Genomic DNA, 18535 nt, shown 5'->3' on the forward strand with positions numbered 1-18535 from the left:
ATCTATCTATCTATCTATCTATCTATCTATCTATCTTTATATATGGATACCTGCGTACACATACATATAGATATGCCATGCATTCCTTTAGATTTGTTCCAACCTCTTACCATTTATTTGAGAATCCCTACTTTTCAAGTGACTGCAAATGAAGTCATTTCCGGCACTTTTTGGCCGGTGCAAGGTAACAAAAACACATGACAACTTTTAATAAAAATCATTGGTCTCTTTATTAACGCGCACTGTCAAACATGGGGCTTTCACACGTCAGGTAAACATGATAACCAATATACAACAGAAGCAGATGTAGATTGCTTATCAATGCCGGGATAGAACAGTTGTGAATTGAGTAGAAGAAGGGCCCCTGAATTGATACTTATTATATACAGCCTGTAAGATAGTGAAAAATGCAGGCTAGGAAAGGAGATGCAAATATCAATGTATTAGAAAAATACATAAAGAGGAGTGATTTGCTTTTATTCATTCAAGGCTAGAAAAAATCAACATACTATTGCAAGCATTCATACACCACCAAATCGAAATAAACAATTCTGACATTAAACGTAAAGGTGACGATGCATTTGTATCATCACCTTGAGAAGGGTCACCGAGGAATTGAGCCCAGGGCTTCTGCACTTAAACACCAGAAACACTCCACTAAACTAAGATGCCTGTTGGTGCCAACAATTCCCAAAGTTAATGCATGTTCTAGGTGAGCAATGAACAGAATGCAGGGCTCTTTTCAAAGCGAGGTCTGTGAATCAACAGATACATCCACATGCCAATTACTTTAGTGTTTTTAAGAGAATTCACTTTCTTGGAACGAGTCTGCATGAAACCATCTTCAGGGCCTGGACAATTTCATGGCAAAACGGCACCTCTCAACATTGCAGCCAAGACAATATAACAACTGTTTCTGCCCGGTTTCGAACCGGGGACCTTTCGCGTGTGAGGCAAACGTGATAACCACTACACTACAGAAACAGATGTCTACAGTTGATTCTTCTGTGATGAAACTTCTCAAAACAGGCTATTCCAAGGGCCTCTGGTTTTAGATTTCTTTCATGCAACCTTCCCAGACAGCCCTAGCTGAACGCTTGTATATGCCATGCAAGTTCAGCATTTTTGCAAAATGCTTAAAGAGAAATGTTTCCTATTTGCTCAGGCAGGGCAAGGTTAAAAGCATGAGACTCTAGCAAATATTCATCCACTACTGCAAAGAGAAAATTGATATTGGCTTTGAAATGCATAATTCAATACTACTTTAAAAAAGCACCAATGAAAGGGCTCGTCCGGGATTTGAACCCGGGACCTCTCGCACCCAAAGCGAGAATCATACCCCTAGACCAACGAGCCTTCGAAAGACCCTCACCTCTGAAAAGCTAATACCAGCTCTAAGCACGCAATGAAGATCATGCTGGGGACTTTTTCATGCTTGGTCTGTGAATACACATGAAATTCAGTGTCAACTTACCCTTTCTCAAATGATATCACTATCATTTATAAGTGTCCCCTTTTATTTTGTCCCAGCATTGGACACGTCTTACAGGAAGTCAGCACTTATTTATCTATTTCTGCAGTGGCTAGACCCTAAAGAGAAAGAATAAAAAGCTGTTCATAACAACATAAGAAACACATGTTGCATTTTTTCTCAAATGCTTATTCCCTTTGTGCAAATCGGAATGCCAAGCTGAATAACTGGGCCACAGATTCTGGCTAATTATCTTTCCCTTGAATGCAAGTAGCAATAAAAACTGCCTAATGCAGGACTAAAGCATTCCTTGCAAGCCTCTAACATCATAACATAACTGAGCTGCTGGTAGCAAGCTAAGCAATACCTTCCAAAAATGAGAAGTACATGTGCTAATCCGCTCAATCAGCGCTCGATCAGGCTCGATCAGGCGAGATATAGAAAAGGTGGAAAGGGTCCAAATGGCTGTCCCTTCCTTTTTAGGGTGGGTCCTTCTGACTATCATAGGATTGCTTGTAAGAGTGGCCAGGGTCAGAGAAAAAACTTTCAACCCTTCTTAGTGTTCTATCCAGAAGCAGGCATGTTCTGTGCCTTTAATTTCAGGCTTTTCCCAGCAGTCTCTGTTCTGCCTATGTAAATTAACAAAAGCAGTGCTTATTCATCACTTACTCTAATGTCCTTACTGTCCAGAAAGCTCTGCCTAAGTATGCTTTTTTTCTTTTTCAGTGAAATTCTAAATGTTTTTTCTGCCCAGTCTATGGCAGTAGAATGCTGCTTATGATGCCACATTTTGTTGAATCACCAAGGTACAACTACAGAGGAATATATGAGTCTGAACGACATGGAACTCTTAGCTAACACATCACAATGTGTGATGCTTGCCAACCAAGCACTAGATTCTGGAGCGCTGATGATCAGAACATTCTGCTCCTGAAGGAAAGGAAAGACAGCTTGATGGAAAATAAAGTCTCAGTTTATATTAACGCTCTCTCTCTCCCAATATCTATCTATCTATCTATCTATCTATCTATCTATCTATCTATCTATCTATCTATCTATCTATCTATCTATCTATCTATCTATCTATCTATCTATCTATCTATCTATCTATCTATCTATCTATCTTTATATATGGATACCTGCGTACACATACATATAGATATGCCATGCATTCCTTTAGATTTGTTCCAACCTCTTACCATTTATTTGAGAATCCCTACTTTTCAAGTGACTGCAAATGAAGTCATTTCCGGCACCTTTTGGCCGGTGCAAGGTAACAAAAACACATGCCAACTTTTAATACAAATCATTGGTCTCTTTATTAACGCGCACTGTCAAACATGGGGCTTTCACACGTCAGGTAAACATGATAACCAATACACAACAGAAGCAGATGTAGATTGCTTATCAATGCCAGGATAGAATAGTTGTGAATTGAGTAATAGAAGGGCCCCTGAATTGATACTTATTATATACAGCCTGTAAGATAGTGAAAAATGCAGGCTAGGAAAGGAGATGCAAATATCAATGTATTAGAAAAATACATAAAGAGGAGTGATTTGCTTTTATTCATTCAAGGCTAGAAAAAATCAACATACTATTGCAAGCATTCATACACCACCAAATAGAAATAAACAATTCTGACATTAAACGTAAAGGTGACGATGCATTTGTATCATCACCTTGAGAAGGGTCACCGAGGAATTGAGCCCAGGGCTTCTGCACTTAAACACCAGAAACACTCCACTAAACTAAGATGCCTGTTGGTGCCAACAATTCCCAAAGTTAATGCATGTTCTAGGTGAGCAATGAACAGAATGCAGGGCTCTTATGAAAGCGAGGTCTGTGAATCAACAGATACATCCACATGCCAATTACTTTAGTGTTTTTAAGAGAATTCACTTTCTTGGAATGAGTCTGCATGAAACCATCTTCAGGGCCTGGACAATTTCATGGCAAAACGGCACCTCTCAACATTGCAGCCAAGACAATATAACAACTGTTTCTGCCCGGTTTCAAACCGGGGACCTTTCGCGTGTGAGGCAAACGTGATAACCACTACACTACAGAAACAGATGTCTACAGTTGATTCTTCTGTGATGAAACTTCTCAAAACAGGCTATTCCAAGGGCCTCTGGTTTTAGATTTCTTTCATGCAACCTTCCCAGACAGCCCTAGCTGAACGCTTGTATATGCCATGCAAGTTCAGCATTTTTGCAAAATGCTTAAAGAGAAATGTTTCCTATTTGCTCAGGCAGGGCAAGGTTAAAAGCATGAGACTCTAGCAAATATTCATCCACTACTGCAAAGAGAAAATTGATATTGGCTTTGAAATGCATAATTCAATACTACTTTAAAAAAGCACCAATGAAAGGGCTCGTCCGGGATTTGAACCCGGGACCTCTCGCACCCAAAGCGAGAATCATACCCCTAGACCAACGAGCCTTCGAAAGACCCTCACCTCTGAAAAGCTAATAGCAATGAAGATCATGCTGGGGACTTTTTCATGCTTGGTCTGTGAATACACATGAAATTCAGTGTCAACTTACCCTTTCTCAAATGATATCACTATCATTTATAAGTGTCCCCTTTTATTTTGTCCCAGCATTGGACACGTCTTACAGGAAGTCAGCACTTATTTATCTATTTCTGCAGTGGCTAGACCCTAAAGAGAAAGAATAAAAAGCTGTTCATAACAACATAAGAAACACATGTTGCATTTTTTCTCAAATGCTTATTCCCTTTGTGCAAATCGGAATGCCAAGCTGAATAACTGGGTCACAGATTCTGGCTAATTATCTTTCCCTTGAATGCAAGTAGCAATAAAAACTGCCTAATGCAGGACTAGAGCATTCCTTGCAAGCCTCTAACATCATAACATAACTGAGCTGCTGGTAGCAAGCTAAGCAATACCTTCCCAAAATGAGAAGTACATGTGCTAATCCGCTCAATCAGCGCTCGATCAGGCTCGATCAGGCGAGATATAGAAAAGGTGGAAAGGGTCCAAATGGCTGTCCCTTCCTTTTTAGGGTGGGTCCTTCTGACTATCATAGGATTGCTTGTAAGAGTGGCCAGGGTCAGAAAAAAACTTTCAACCCTTCTCAGTGTTCTATCCAGAAGCAGGCATTTTCTGTGCCTTTAATTTCAGGCTTTTCCCAGCAGTCTCTGTTCTGCCTATGTAAATTAACAAAAGCAGTGCTTATTCATCACTTACTCTAATGGTCTTACTGTCCAGAAAGCTCTGCCTAAGTATGCTTTTTTTCTTTTTCACTGAAATTCTAAATGTTTTTTCCTCCCAGTCTATGGCAGTAGAATGCTGCTTATGATGCCACATTTTGTTGAATCCCCAAGGTACAACTACAGAGGAATATATGAGTCTGAACGACATGGAACTCTTAGCTAACACATCACAATGTGTGATGCTTGCCAACCAAGCACTAGATTCTGGAGCGCTGATGATCAGAACATTCTGCTCCTGAAGGAAAGGAAAGACAGCTTGATGGAAAATAAAGTCTCAGTTTATATTAACGCTCTCTCTCTCCCAATATCTATCTATCTATCTATCTATCTATCTATCTATCTATCTATCTATCTATCTATCTATCTATCTATCTATCTATCTATCTATCTATCTATCTATCTATCTATCTATCTATCTATCTATCTATCTATCTATCTATCTATCTATCTATCTATCTATCTATCTATCTATCTATCTATCTATCTATCTATCTATCTATCTTATATATGGATACCTGCGTACACATACATATAGATATGCCATGCATTCCTTTAGATTTGTTCCAACCTCTTACCATTTATTTGAGAATCCCTACTTTTCAAGTGACTGCAAATGAAGTCATTTCCGGCACTTTTTGGCCGGTGCAAGGTAACAAAAACACATGACAACTTTTAATAAAAATCATTGGTCTCTTTATTAACGCGCACTGTCAAACATGGGGCTTTCACACGTCAGGTAAACATGATAACCAATATACAACAAAAGCAGATGTAGATTGCTTATCAATGCCGGGATAGAACAGTTGTGAATTGAGTAGAAGAAGGGCCCCTGAATTGATACTTATTATATACAGCCTGTAAGATAGTGAAAAATGCAGGCTAGGAAAGGAGATGCAAATATCAATGTATTAGAAAAATACATAAAGAGGAGTGATTTGCTTTTATTCATTCAAGGCTAGAAAAAATCAACATACTAAATCAACATACTATTGCAAGCATTCATACACCACCAAATAGAAATAAACAATTCTGTCATTAAACGTAAAGGTGACGATGCATTTGTATCATCACCTTGAGAAGGGTCACCGAGGAATTGAGCCCAGGGCTTCTGCACTTAAACACCAGAAACACTCCACTAAACTAAGATGCCTGTTGGTGCCAACAATTCCCAAAGTTAATGCATGTTCTAGGTGAGCAATGAACAGAATGCAGGGCTCTTTTCAAAGCGAGGTCTGTGAATCAACAGATACATCCACATGCCAATTACTTTAGTGTTTTTAAGAGAATTCACTTTCTTGGAACGAGTCTGCATGAAACCATCTTCAGGGCCTGGACAATTTCATGGCAAAACGGCACCTCTCAACATTGCAGCCAAGACAATATAACAACTGTTTCTGCCCGGTTTCGAACCGGGGACCTTTCGCGTGTGAGGCAAACATGATAACCACTACACTACAGAAACAGATGTCTACAGTTGATTCTTCTGTGATGAAACTTCTCAAAACAGGCTATTCCAAGGGCCTCTGGTTTTAGATTTCTTTCATGCAACCTTCCCAGACAGCCCTAGCTGAACGCTTGTATATGCCATGCAAGTTCAGCATTTTTGCAAAATGCTTAAAGAGAAATGTTTCCTATTTGCTCAGGCAGGGCAAGGTTAAAAGCATGAGACTCTAGCAAATATTCATCCACTACTGCAAAGAGAAAATTGATATTGGCTTTGAAATGCATACTTCAATACTACTTTAAAAAAGCACCAATGAAAGGGCTCATCCGGGATTTGAACCCGGGACCTCTCGCACCCAAAGCGAGAATCATACCCCTAGACCAACGAGCCTTCGAAAGGCCCGCACCTCTGAAAAGCTAATACCAGCTCTAAGCACGCAATGAAGATCATGCTGGGGACTTTTTCATGCTTGGTCTGTGAATACACATGAAATTCAGTGTCAACTTACCCTTTCTCAAATGATATCACTATCATTTATAAGTGTCCCCTTTTATTTTGTCCCAGCATTGGACACGTCTTACAGGAAGTCAGCACTTATTTATCTATTTCTGCAGTGGCTAGACCCTAAAGAGAAAGAATAAAAAGCTGTTCATAACAACATAAGAAACACATGTTGCATTTTTTCTCAAATGCTTATTCCCTTTGTGCAAATCGGAATGCCAAGCTGAATAACTGGGCCACAGATTCTGGCTAATTATCTTTCCCTTGAATGCAAGTAGCAATAAAAACTGCCTAATGCAGGACTAAAGCATTCCTTGCAAGCCTCTAACATCATAACATAACTGAGCTGCTGGTAGCAAGCTAAGCAATACCTTCCAAAAATGAGAAGTACATGTGCTAATCCGCTCAATCAGCGCTCGATCAGGCTCGATCAGGCGAGATATAGAAAAGGTGGAAAGGGTCCAAATGGCTGTCCCTTCCTTTTTAGGGTGGGTCCTTCTGACTATCATAGGATTGCTTGTAAGAGTGGCCAGGGTCAGAGAAAAAACTTTCAACCCTTCTTAGTGTTCTATCCAGAAGCAGGCATGTTCTGTGCCTTTAATTTCAGGCTTTTCCCAGCAGTCTCTGTTCTGCCTATGTAAATTAACAAAAGCAGTGCTTATTCATCACTTACTCTAATGTCCTTACTGTCCAGAAAGCTCTGCCTAAGTATGCTTTTTTTCTTTTTCAGTGAAATTCTAAATGTTTTTTCTGCCCAGTCTATGGCAGTAGAATGCTGCTTATGATGCCACATTTTGTTGAATCACCAAGGTACAACTACAGAGGAATATATGAGTCTGAACGACATGGAACTCTTAGCTAACACATCACAATGTGTGATGCTTGCCAACCAAGCACTAGATTCTGGAGCGCTGATGATCAGAACATTCTGCTCCTGAAGGAAAGGAAAGACAGCTTGATGGAAAATAAAGTCTCAGTTTATATTAACGCTCTCTCTCTCCCAATATCTATCTATCTATCTATCTATCTATCTATCTATCTATCTATCTATCTATCTATCTATCTATCTATCTATCTATCTATCTATCTATCTATCTATCTATCTATCTATCTATCTATCTATCTATCTATCTATCTATCTATCTATCTATCTATCTATCTATCTATCTTTATATATGGATACCTGCGTACACATACATATAGATATGCCATGCATTCCTTTAGATTTGTTCCAACCTCTTACCATTTATTTGAGAATCCCTACTTTTCAAGTGACTGCAAATGAAGTCATTTCCGGCACCTTTTGGCCGGTGCAAGGTAACAAAAACACATGCCAACTTTTAATACAAATCATTGGTCTCTTTATTAACGCGCACTGTCAAACATGGGGCTTTCACACGTCAGGTAAACATGATAACCAATACACAACAGAAGCAGATGTAGATTGCTTATCAATGCCAGGATAGAATAGTTGTGAATTGAGTAATAGAAGGGCCCCTGAATTGATACTTATTATATACAGCCTGTAAGATAGTGAAAAATGCAGGCTAGGAAAGGAGATGCAAATATCAATGTATTAGAAAAATACATAAAGAGGAGTGATTTGCTTTTATTCATTCAAGGCTAGAAAAAATCAACATACTATTGCAAGCATTCATACACCACCAAATAGAAATAAACAATTCTGACATTAAACGTAAAGGTGACGATGCATTTGTATCATCACCTTGAGAAGGGTCACCGAGGAATTGAGCCCAGGGCTTCTGCACTTAAACACCAGAAACACTCCACTAAACTAAGATGCCTGTTGGTGCCAACAATTCCCAAAGTTAATGCATGTTCTAGGTGAGCAATGAACAGAATGCAGGGCTCTTATGAAAGCGAGGTCTGTGAATCAACAGATACATCCACATGCCAATTACTTTAGTGTTTTTAAGAGAATTCACTTTCTTGGAATGAGTCTGCATGAAACCATCTTCAGGGCCTGGACAATTTCATGGCAAAACGGCACCTCTCAACATTGCAGCCAAGACAATATAACAACTGTTTCTGCCCGGTTTCAAACCGGGGACCTTTCGCGTGTGAGGCAAACGTGATAACCACTACACTACAGAAACAGATGTCTACAGTTGATTCTTCTGTGATGAAACTTCTCAAAACAGGCTATTCCAAGGGCCTCTGGTTTTAGATTTCTTTCATGCAACCTTCCCAGACAGCCCTAGCTGAACGCTTGTATATGCCATGCAAGTTCAGCATTTTTGCAAAATGCTTAAAGAGAAATGTTTCCTATTTGCTCAGGCAGGGCAAGGTTAAAAGCATGAGACTCTAGCAAATATTCATCCACTACTGCAAAGAGAAAATTGATATTGGCTTTGAAATGCATAATTCAATACTACTTTAAAAAAGCACCAATGAAAGGGCTCGTCCGGGATTTGAACCCGGGACCTCTCGCACCCAAAGCGAGAATCATACCCCTAGACCAACGAGCCTTCGAAAGACCCTCACCTCTGAAAAGCTAATACCAGCTCTAAGCACGCAATGAAGATCATGCTGGGGACTTTTTCATGCTTGGTCTGTGAATACACATGAAATTCAGTGTCAACTTACCCTTTCTCAAATGATATCACTATCATTTATAAGTGTCCCCTTTTATTTTGTCCCAGCATTGGACACGTCTTACAGGAAGTCAGCACTTATTTATCTATTTCTGCAGTGGCTAGACCCTAAAGAGAAAGAATAAAAAGCTGTTCATAACAACATAAGAAACACATGTTGCATTTTTTCTCAAATGCTTATTCCCTTTGTGCAAATCGGAATGCCAAGCTGAATAACTGGGTCACAGATTCTGGCTAATTATCTTTCCCTTGAATGCAAGTAGCAATAAAAACTGCCTAATGCAGGACTAGAGCATTCCTTGCAAGCCTCTAACATCATAACATAACTGAGCTGCTGGTAGCAAGCTAAGCAATACCTTCCCAAAATGAGAAGTACATGTGCTAATCCGCTCAATCAGCGCTCGATCAGGCTCGATCAGGCGAGATATAGAAAAGGTGGAAAGGGTCCAAATGGCTGTCCCTTCCTTTTTAGGGTGGGTCCTTCTGACTATCATAGGATTGCTTGTAAGAGTGGCCAGGGTCAGAAAAAAACTTTCAACCCTTCTCAGTGTTCTATCCAGAAGCAGGCATTTTCTGTGCCTTTAATTTCAGGCTTTTCCCAGCAGTCTCTGTTCTGCCTATGTAAATTAACAAAAGCAGTGCTTATTCATCACTTACTCTAATGGCCTTACTGTCCAGAAAGCTCTGCCTAAGTATGCTTTTTTTCTTTTTCAGTGAAATTCTAAATGTTTTTTCCGCCCAGTCTATGGCAGTAGAATGCTGCTTATGATGCCACATTTTGTTGAATCACCAAGGTACAACTACAGAGGAATATATGAGTCTGAACGACATGGAACTCTTAGCTAACACATCACAATGTGTGATGCTTGCCAACCAAGCACTAGATTCTGGAGCGCTGATGATCAGAACATTCTGCTCCTGAAGGAAAGGAAAGACAGCTTGATGGAAAATAAAGTCTCAGTTTATATTAACGCTCTCTCTCTCCCAATATCTATCTATCTATCTATCTATCTATCTATCTATCTATCTATCTATCTATCTATCTATCTATCTATCTATCTATCTATCTATCTATCTATCTATCTATCTATCTATCTATCTATCTATCTATCTATCTATCTATCTATCTATCTTTATATATGGATACCTGCGTACACATACATATAGATATGCCATGCATTCCTTTAGATTTGTTCCAACCTCTTACCATTTATTTGAGAATCCCTACTTTTCAAGTGACTGCAAATGAAGTCATTTCCGGCACTTTTTGGCCGGTGCAAGGTAACAAAAACACATGACAACTTTTAATAAAAATCATTGGTCTCTTTATTAACGCGCACTGTCAAACATGGGGCTTTCACACGTCAGGTAAACATGATAACCAATATACAACAGAAGCAGATGTAGATTGCTTATCAATGCCGGGATAGAACAGTTGTGAATTGAGTAGAAGAAGGGCCCCTGAATTGATACTTATTATATACAGCCTGTAAGATAGTGAAAAATGCAGGCTAGGAAAGGAGATGCAAATATCAATGTATTAGAAAAATACATAAAGAGGAGTGATTTGCTTTTATTCATTCAAGGCTAGAAAAAATCAACATACTATTGCAAGCATTCATACACCACCAAATAGAAATAAACAATTCTGTCATTAAACGTAAAGGTGACGATGCATTTGTATCATCACCTTGAGAAGGGTCACCGAGGAATTGAGCCCAGGGCTTCTGCACTTAAACACCAGAAACACTCCACTAAACTAAGATGCCTGTTGGTGCCAACAATTCCCAAAGTTAATGCATGTTCTAGGTGAGCAATGAACAGAATGCAGGGCTCTTTTCAAAGCGAGGTCTGTGAATCAACAGATACATCCACATGCCAATTACTTTAGTGTTTTTAAGAGAATTCACTTTCTTGGAATGAGTCTGCATGAAACCATCTTCAGGGCCTGGACAATTTCATGGCAAAACGGCACCTCTCAACATTGCAGCCAAGACAATATAACAACTGTTTCTGCCCGGTTTCGAACCGGGGACCTTTCGCGTGTGAGGCGAACGTGATAACCACTACACTACAGAAACAGATGTCTACAGTTGATTCTTCTGTGATGAAACTTCTCAAAACAGGCTATTCCAAGGGCCTCTGGTTTTAGATTTCTTTCATGCAACCTTCCCAGACAGCCCTAGCTGAACGCTTGTATATGCCATGCAAGTTCAGCATTTTTGCAAAATGCTTAAAGAGAAATGTTTCCTATTTGCTCAGGCAGGGCAAGGTTAAAAGCATGAGACTCTAGCAAATATTCATCCACTACTGCAAAGAGAAAATTGATATTGGCTTTGAAATGCATACTTCAATACTACTTTAAAAAAGCACCAATGAAAGGGCTCGTCCGGGATTTGAACCCGGGACCTCTCGCACCCAAAGCGAGAATCATACCCCTAGACCAACGAGCCTTCGAAAGGCCCGCACCTCTGAAAAGCTAATACCAGCTCTAAGCACGCAATGAAGATCATGCTGGGGACTTTTTCATGCTTGGTCTATGAATACACATGAAATTCAGTGTCAACTTACCCTTTCTCAAATGATATCACTATCATTTATAAGTGTCCCCTTTTATTTTGTCCCAGCATTGGACACGTCTTACAGGAAGTCAGCACTTATTTATCTATTTCTGCAGTGGCTAGACCCTAAAGAGAAAGAATAAAAAGCTGTTCATAACAACATAAGAAACACATGTTGCATTTTTTCTCAAATGCTTATTCCCTTTGCGCAAATCGGAATGCCAAGCTGAATAACTGGGTCACAGATTCTGGCTAATTATCTTTCCCTTGAATGCAAGTAGCAATAAAAACTGCCTAATGCAGGACTAAAGCATTCCTTGCAAGCCTCTAACATCATAACATAACTGAGCTGCTGGTAGCAAGCTAAGCAATACCTTCCCAAAATGAGAAGTACATGTGCTAATCCGCTCAATCAGCGCTCGATCAGGCTCGATCAGGCGAGATATAGAAAAGGTGGAAAGGGTCCAAATGGCTGTCCCTTCCTTTTTAGGGTGGGTCCTTCTGATCAGGCGAGATATAGAAAAGGTGGAAAGGGTCCAAATGGCTGTCCCTTCCTTTTTAGGGTGGGTCCTTCTGACTATCATAGGATTGCTTGTACGAGTGGCCAGGGTCAGAGAAAAAACTTTCAACCCTTCTCAGTGTTCTATCCAGAAGCAGGCATTTTCTGTGCCTTTAATTTCAGGCTTTTCCCAGCAGTCTCTGTTCTGCCTATGTAAATTAACAAAAGCAGTGCTTATTCATCACTTACTCTAATGTCCTTACTGTCCAGAAAGCTCTGCCTAAGTATGCTTTTTTTCTTTTTCAGTGAAATTCTAAATGTTTTTTCTGCCCAGTCTATGGCAGTAGAATGCTGCTTATGATGCCACATTTTGTTGAATCAGATGCTTGCCAACCAAGCACTAGATTTTGGAGCGCTGATGATCAGAACATTCTGCTCCTGAAGGAAAGGAAAGACAGCTTGATGGAAAATAAAGTCTCAGTTTATATTAACGCTCTCTCTCTCCCAATATCTATCTATCTATCTATCTATCTATCTATCTATCTATCTATCTATCTATCTATCTATCTATCTATCTATCTATCTATCTATCTATCTATCTATCTATCTATCTATCTATCTATCTATCTATCTATCTATCTATCTATCTATCTATCTATCTATCTATCTATCTATCTATCTATCTATCTATCTATCTATCTATCTATCTATCTATCTATCTATCTATCTTTATATATGGATACCTGCGTACACATACATATAGATATGCCATGCATTCCTTTAGATTTGTTCCAACCTCTTACCATTTATTTGAGAATCCCTACTTTTCAAGTGACTGCAAATGAAGTCATTTCCGGCACTTTTTGGCCGGTGCAAGGTAACAAAAACACATGACAACTTTTAATAAAAATCATTGGTCTCTTTATTAACGCGCACTGTCAAACATGGGGCTTTCACACGTCAGGTAAACATGATAACCAATATACAACAGAAGCAGATGTAGATTGCTTATCAATGCCGGGATAGAACAGTTGTGAATTGAGTAGAAGAAGGGCCCCTGAATTGATACTTATTATATACAGCCTGTAAGATAGTGAAAAATGCAGGCTAGGAAAGGAGATGCAAATATCAATGTATTAGAAAAATACATAAAGAGGAGTGATTTGCTTTTATTCATTCAAGGCTAGAAAAAATCAACATACTATTGCAAGCATTCATACACCACCAAATCGAAATAAACAATTCTGACATTAAACGTAAAGGTGACGATGCATTTGTATCATCACCTTGAGAAGGGTCACCGAGGAATTGAGCCCAGGGCTTCTGCACTTAAACACCAGAAACACTCCACTAAACTAAGATGCCTGTTGGTGCCAACAATTCCCAAAGTTAATGCATGTTCTAGGTGAGCAATGAACAGAATGCAGGGCTCTTTTCAAAGCGAGGTCTGTGAATCAACAGATACATCCACATGCCAATTACTTTAGTGTTTTTAAGAGAATTCACTTTCTTGGAACGAGTCTGCATGAAACCATCTTCAGGGCCTGGACAATTTCATGGCAAAACGGCACCTCTCAACATTGCAGCCAAGACAATATAACAACTGTTTCTGCCCGGTTTCGAACCGGGGACCTTTCGCGTGTGAGGCAAACGTGATAACCACTACACTACAGAAACAGATGTCTACAGTTGATTCTTCTGTGATGAAACTTCTCAAAACAGGCTATTCCAAGGGCCTCTGGTTTTAGATTTCTTTCATGCAACCTTCCCAGACAGCCCTAGCTGAACGCTTGTATATGCCATGCAAGTTCAGCATTTTTGCAAAATGCTTAAAGAGAAATGTTTCCTATTTGCTCAGGCAGGGCAAGGTTAAAAGCATGAGACTCTAGCAAATATTCATCCACTACTGCAAAGAGAAAATTGATATTGGCTTTGAAATGCATAATTCAATACTACTTTAAAAAAGCACCAATGAAAGGGCTCGTCCGGGATTTGAACCCGGGACCTCTCGCACCCAAAGCGAGAATCATACCCCTAGACCAACGAGCCTTCGAAAGACCCTCACCTCTGAAAAGCTAATACCAGCTCTAAGCACGCAATGAAGATCATGCTGGGGACTTTTTCATGCTTGGTCTGTGAATACACATGAAATTCAGTGTCAACTTACCCTTTCTCAAATGATATCACTATCATTTATAAGTGTCCCCTTTTATTTTGTCCCAGCATTGGACACGTCTTACAGGAAGTCAGCACTTATTTATCTATTTCTGCAGTGGCTAGACCCTAAAGAGAAAGAATAAAAAGCTGTTCATAACAACATAAGAAACACATGTTGCATTTTTTCTCAAATGCTTATTCCCTTTGTGCAAATCGGAATGCCAAGCTGAATAACTGGGTCACAGATTCTGGCTAATTATCTTTCCCTTGAATGCAAGTAGCAATAAAAACTGCCTAATGCAGGACTAGAGCATTCCTTGCAAGCCTCTAACATCATAACATAACTGAGCTGCTGGTAGCAAGCTAAGCAATACCTTCCCAAAATGAGAAGTACATGTGCTAATCCGCTCAATCAGCGCTCGATCAGGCTCGATCAGGCGAGATATAGAAAAGGTGGAAAGGGTCCAAATGGCTGTCCCTTCCTTTTTAGGGTGGGTCCTTCTGACTATCATAGGATTGCTTGTAAGAGTGGCCAGGGTCAGAAAAAAACTTTCAACCCTTCTCAGTGTTCTATCCAGAAGCAGGCATTTTCTGTGCCTTTAATTTCAGGCTTTTCCCAGCAGTCTCTGTTCTGCCTATGTAAATTAACAAAAGCAGTGCTTATTCATCACTTACTCTAATGGTCTTACTGTCCAGAAAGCTCTGCCTAAGTATGCTTTTTTTCTTTTTCAGTGAAATTCTAAATGTTTTTTCCTCCCAGTCTATGGCAGTAGAATGCTGCTTATGATGCCACATTTTGTTGAATCCCCAAGGTACAACTACAGAGGAATATATGAGTCTGAACGACATGGAACTCTTAGCTAACACATCACAATGTGTGATGCTTGCCAACCAAGCACTAGATTCTGGAGCGCTGATGATCAGAACATTCTGCTCCTGAAGGAAAGGAAAGACAGCTTGATGGAAAATAAAGTCTCAGTTTATATTAACGCTCTCTCTCTCCCAATATCTATCTATCTATCTATCTATCTATCTATCTATCTATCTATCTATCTATCTATCTATCTATCTATCTATCTATCTATCTATCTATCTATCTATCTATCTATCTATCTATCTATCTATCTATCTATCTATCTATCTATCTATCTATCTATCTATCTATCTTTATATATGGATACCTGCGTACACATACATATAGATATGCCATGCATTCCTTTAGATTTGTTCCAACCTCTTACCATTTATTTGAGAATCCCTACTTTTCAAGTGACTGCAAATGAAGTCATTTCCGGCACTTTTTGGCCGGTGCAAGGTAACAAAAACACATGACAACTTTTAATAAAAATCATTGGTCTCTTTATTAACGCGCACTGTCAAACATGGGGCTTTCACACGTCAGGTAAACATGATAACCAATATACAACAAAAGCAGATGTAGATTGCTTATCAATGCCGGGATAGAACAGTTGTGAATTGAGTAGAAGAAGGGCCCCTGAATTGATACTTATTATATACAGCCTGTAAGATAGTGAAAAATGCAGGCTAGGAAAGGAGATGCAAATATCAATGTATTAGAAAAATACATAAAGAGGAGTGATTTGCTTTTATTCATTCAAGGCTAGAAAAAATCAACATACTATTGCAAGCATTCATACACCACCAAATAGAAATAAACAATTCTGTCATTAAACGTAAAGGTGACGATGCATTTGTATCATCACCTTGAGAAGGGTCACCGAGGAATTGAGCCCAGGGCTTCTGCACTTAAACACCAGAAACACTCCACTAAACTAAGATGCCTGTTGGTGCCAACAATTCCCAAAGTTAATGCATGTTCTAGGTGAGCAATGAACAGAATGCAGGGCTCTTTTCAAAGCGAGGTCTGTGAATCAACAGATACATCCACATGCCAATTACTTTAGTGTTTTTAAGAGAATTCACTTTCTTGGAACGAGTCTGCATGAAACCATCTTCAGGGCCTGGACAATTTCATGGCAAAACGGCACCTCTCAACATTGCAGCCAAGACAATATAACAACTGTTTCTGCCCGGTTTCGAACCGGGGACCTTTCGCGTGTGAGGCAAACATGATAACCACTACACTACAGAAACAGATGTCTACAGTTGATTCTTCTGTGATGAAACTTCTCAAAACAGGCTATTCCAAGGGCCTCTGGTTTTAGATTTCTTTCATGCAACCTTCCCAGACAGCCCTAGCTGAACGCTTGTATATGCCATGCAAGTTCAGCATTTTTGCAAAATGCTTAAAGAGAAATGTTTCCTATTTGCTCAGGCAGGGCAAGGTTAAAAGCATGAGACTCTAGCAAATATTCATCCACTACTGCAAAGAGAAAATTGATATTGGCTTTGAAATGCATACTTCAATACTACTTTAAAAAAGCACCAATGAAAGGGCTCATCCGGGATTTGAACCCGGGACCTCTCGCACCCAAAGCGAGAATCATACCCCTAGACCAACGAGCCTTCGAAAGACCCGCACCTCTGAAAAGCTAATACCAGCTCTAAGCACGCAATGAAGATCATGCTGGGGACTTTTTCATGCTTGGTCTGTGAATACACATGAAATTCAGTGTCAACTTACCCTTTCTCAAATGATATCACTATCATTTATAAGTGTCCCCTTTTATTTTGTCCCAGCATTGGACACGTCTTACAGGAAGTCAGCACTTATTTATCTATTTCTGCAGTGGCTAGACCCTAAAGAGAAAGAATAAAAAGCTGTTCATAACAACATAAGAAACACATGTTGCATTTTTTCTCAAATGCTTATTCCCTTTGTGCAAATCGGAATGCCAAGCTGAATAACTGGGCCACAGATTCTGGCTAATTATATTTCCCTTGAATGCAAGTAGCAATAAAAACTGCCTAATGCAGGACTAAAGCATTCCTTGCAAGCCTCTAACATCATAACATAACTGAGCTGCTGGTAGCAAGCTAAGCAATACCTTCCAAAAATGAGAAGTACATGTGCTAATCCGCTCAATCAGCGCTCGATCAGGCGCGATCAGGCGAGATATAGAAAAGGTGGAAAGGGTCCAAATGGCTGTCCCTTCCTTTTTAGGGTGGGTCCTTCTGACTATCATAGGATTGCTTGTAAGAGTGGCCAGGGTCAGAGAAAAAACTTTCAACCCTTCTTAGTGTTCTATCCAGAAGCAGGCATGTTCTGTGCCTTTAATTTCAGGCTTTTCCCAGCAGTCTCTGTTCTGCCTATGTAAATTAACAAAAGCAGTGCTTATTCATCACTTACTCTAATGTCCTTACTGTCCAGAAAGCTCTGCCTAAGTATGCTTTTTTTCTTTTTCAGTGAAATTCTAAATGTTTTTTCTGCCCAGTCTATGGCAGTAGAATGCTGCTTATGATGCCACATTTTGTTGAATCACCAAGGTACAACTACAGAGGAATATATGAGTCTGAACGACATGGAACTCTTAGCTAACACATCACAATGTGTGATGCTTGCCAACCAAGCACTAGATTCTGGAGCGCTGATGATCAGAACATTCTGCTCCTGAAGGAAAGGAAAGACAGCTTGATGGAAAATAAAGTCTCAGTTTATAGTAACGCTCTCTCTCTCCCAATATCTATCTATCTATCTATCTATCTATCTATCTATCTATCTATCTATCTATCTATCTATCTATCTATCTATCTATCTATCTATCTATCTATCTATCTATCTATCTATCTATCTATCTATCTATCTATCTATCTATCTATCTATCTATCTATCTATCTATCTATCTATCTATCTATCTATCTATCTATCTATCTATCTATCTATCTATCTTTATATATGGATACCTGCGTACAAATACATATAGATATGCCATGCATTCCTTTAGATTTGTTCCAACCTCTTACCATTTATTTGAGAATCCCTACTTTTCAAGTGACTGCAAATGAAGTCATTTCCGGCACTTTTTGGCCGGTGCAAGGTAACAAAAACACATGACAACTTTTAATAAAAATCATTGGTCTCTTTGTTAACGCGCACTGTCAAACATGGGGCTTTCACACGTCAGG

General features: G+C 39.5%; 12 non-coding genes across 12 annotated transcripts; all 12 read right to left on the reverse strand.

Moving 5' to 3' along the window:
* Positions 1-911: 911 nt before the first annotated feature.
* TRNAV-CAC (transfer RNA valine (anticodon CAC)) lies at positions 912-984 on the reverse strand. Its single transcript has one exon. It is a non-coding gene; the product is annotated as a tRNA-Val (tRNA).
* Positions 985-1284: 300 nt separating this feature from the next.
* Positions 1285-1356, reverse strand: TRNAP-UGG (transfer RNA proline (anticodon UGG)). Its single transcript has one exon. It is a non-coding gene; the product is annotated as a tRNA-Pro (tRNA).
* Positions 1357-3844: 2488 nt separating this feature from the next.
* On the reverse strand, positions 3845-3916 carry TRNAP-UGG (transfer RNA proline (anticodon UGG)). Its single transcript has one exon. It is a non-coding gene; the product is annotated as a tRNA-Pro (tRNA).
* A 2184-nt stretch (positions 3917-6100) lies between these two features.
* TRNAV-CAC (transfer RNA valine (anticodon CAC)) lies at positions 6101-6173 on the reverse strand. Its single transcript has one exon. It is a non-coding gene; the product is annotated as a tRNA-Val (tRNA).
* Positions 6174-6473: 300 nt separating this feature from the next.
* TRNAP-UGG (transfer RNA proline (anticodon UGG)) lies at positions 6474-6545 on the reverse strand. The gene has a single exon. It is a non-coding gene; the product is annotated as a tRNA-Pro (tRNA).
* Positions 6546-9073: 2528 nt separating this feature from the next.
* TRNAP-UGG (transfer RNA proline (anticodon UGG)) lies at positions 9074-9145 on the reverse strand. The gene has a single exon. It is a non-coding gene; the product is annotated as a tRNA-Pro (tRNA).
* A 2134-nt stretch (positions 9146-11279) lies between these two features.
* On the reverse strand, positions 11280-11352 carry TRNAV-CAC (transfer RNA valine (anticodon CAC)). The gene has a single exon. It is a non-coding gene; the product is annotated as a tRNA-Val (tRNA).
* Positions 11353-11652: 300 nt separating this feature from the next.
* Positions 11653-11724, reverse strand: TRNAP-UGG (transfer RNA proline (anticodon UGG)). The gene has a single exon. It is a non-coding gene; the product is annotated as a tRNA-Pro (tRNA).
* A 2211-nt stretch (positions 11725-13935) lies between these two features.
* Positions 13936-14008, reverse strand: TRNAV-CAC (transfer RNA valine (anticodon CAC)). Its single transcript has one exon. It is a non-coding gene; the product is annotated as a tRNA-Val (tRNA).
* A 300-nt stretch (positions 14009-14308) lies between these two features.
* TRNAP-UGG (transfer RNA proline (anticodon UGG)) lies at positions 14309-14380 on the reverse strand. Its single transcript has one exon. It is a non-coding gene; the product is annotated as a tRNA-Pro (tRNA).
* Positions 14381-16530: 2150 nt separating this feature from the next.
* Positions 16531-16603, reverse strand: TRNAV-CAC (transfer RNA valine (anticodon CAC)). Its single transcript has one exon. It is a non-coding gene; the product is annotated as a tRNA-Val (tRNA).
* A 300-nt stretch (positions 16604-16903) lies between these two features.
* TRNAP-UGG (transfer RNA proline (anticodon UGG)) lies at positions 16904-16975 on the reverse strand. Its single transcript has one exon. It is a non-coding gene; the product is annotated as a tRNA-Pro (tRNA).
* Positions 16976-18535: the final 1560 nt, after the last annotated feature.

Source organism: Lissotriton vulgaris, unplaced genomic scaffold (assembly GCF_964263255.1).
Source record: "Lissotriton vulgaris unplaced genomic scaffold, aLisVul1.2 SCAFFOLD_1851, whole genome shotgun sequence".
In the NCBI taxonomy this organism is placed as follows: Eukaryota; Metazoa; Chordata; class Amphibia; order Caudata; family Salamandridae; genus Lissotriton; species Lissotriton vulgaris.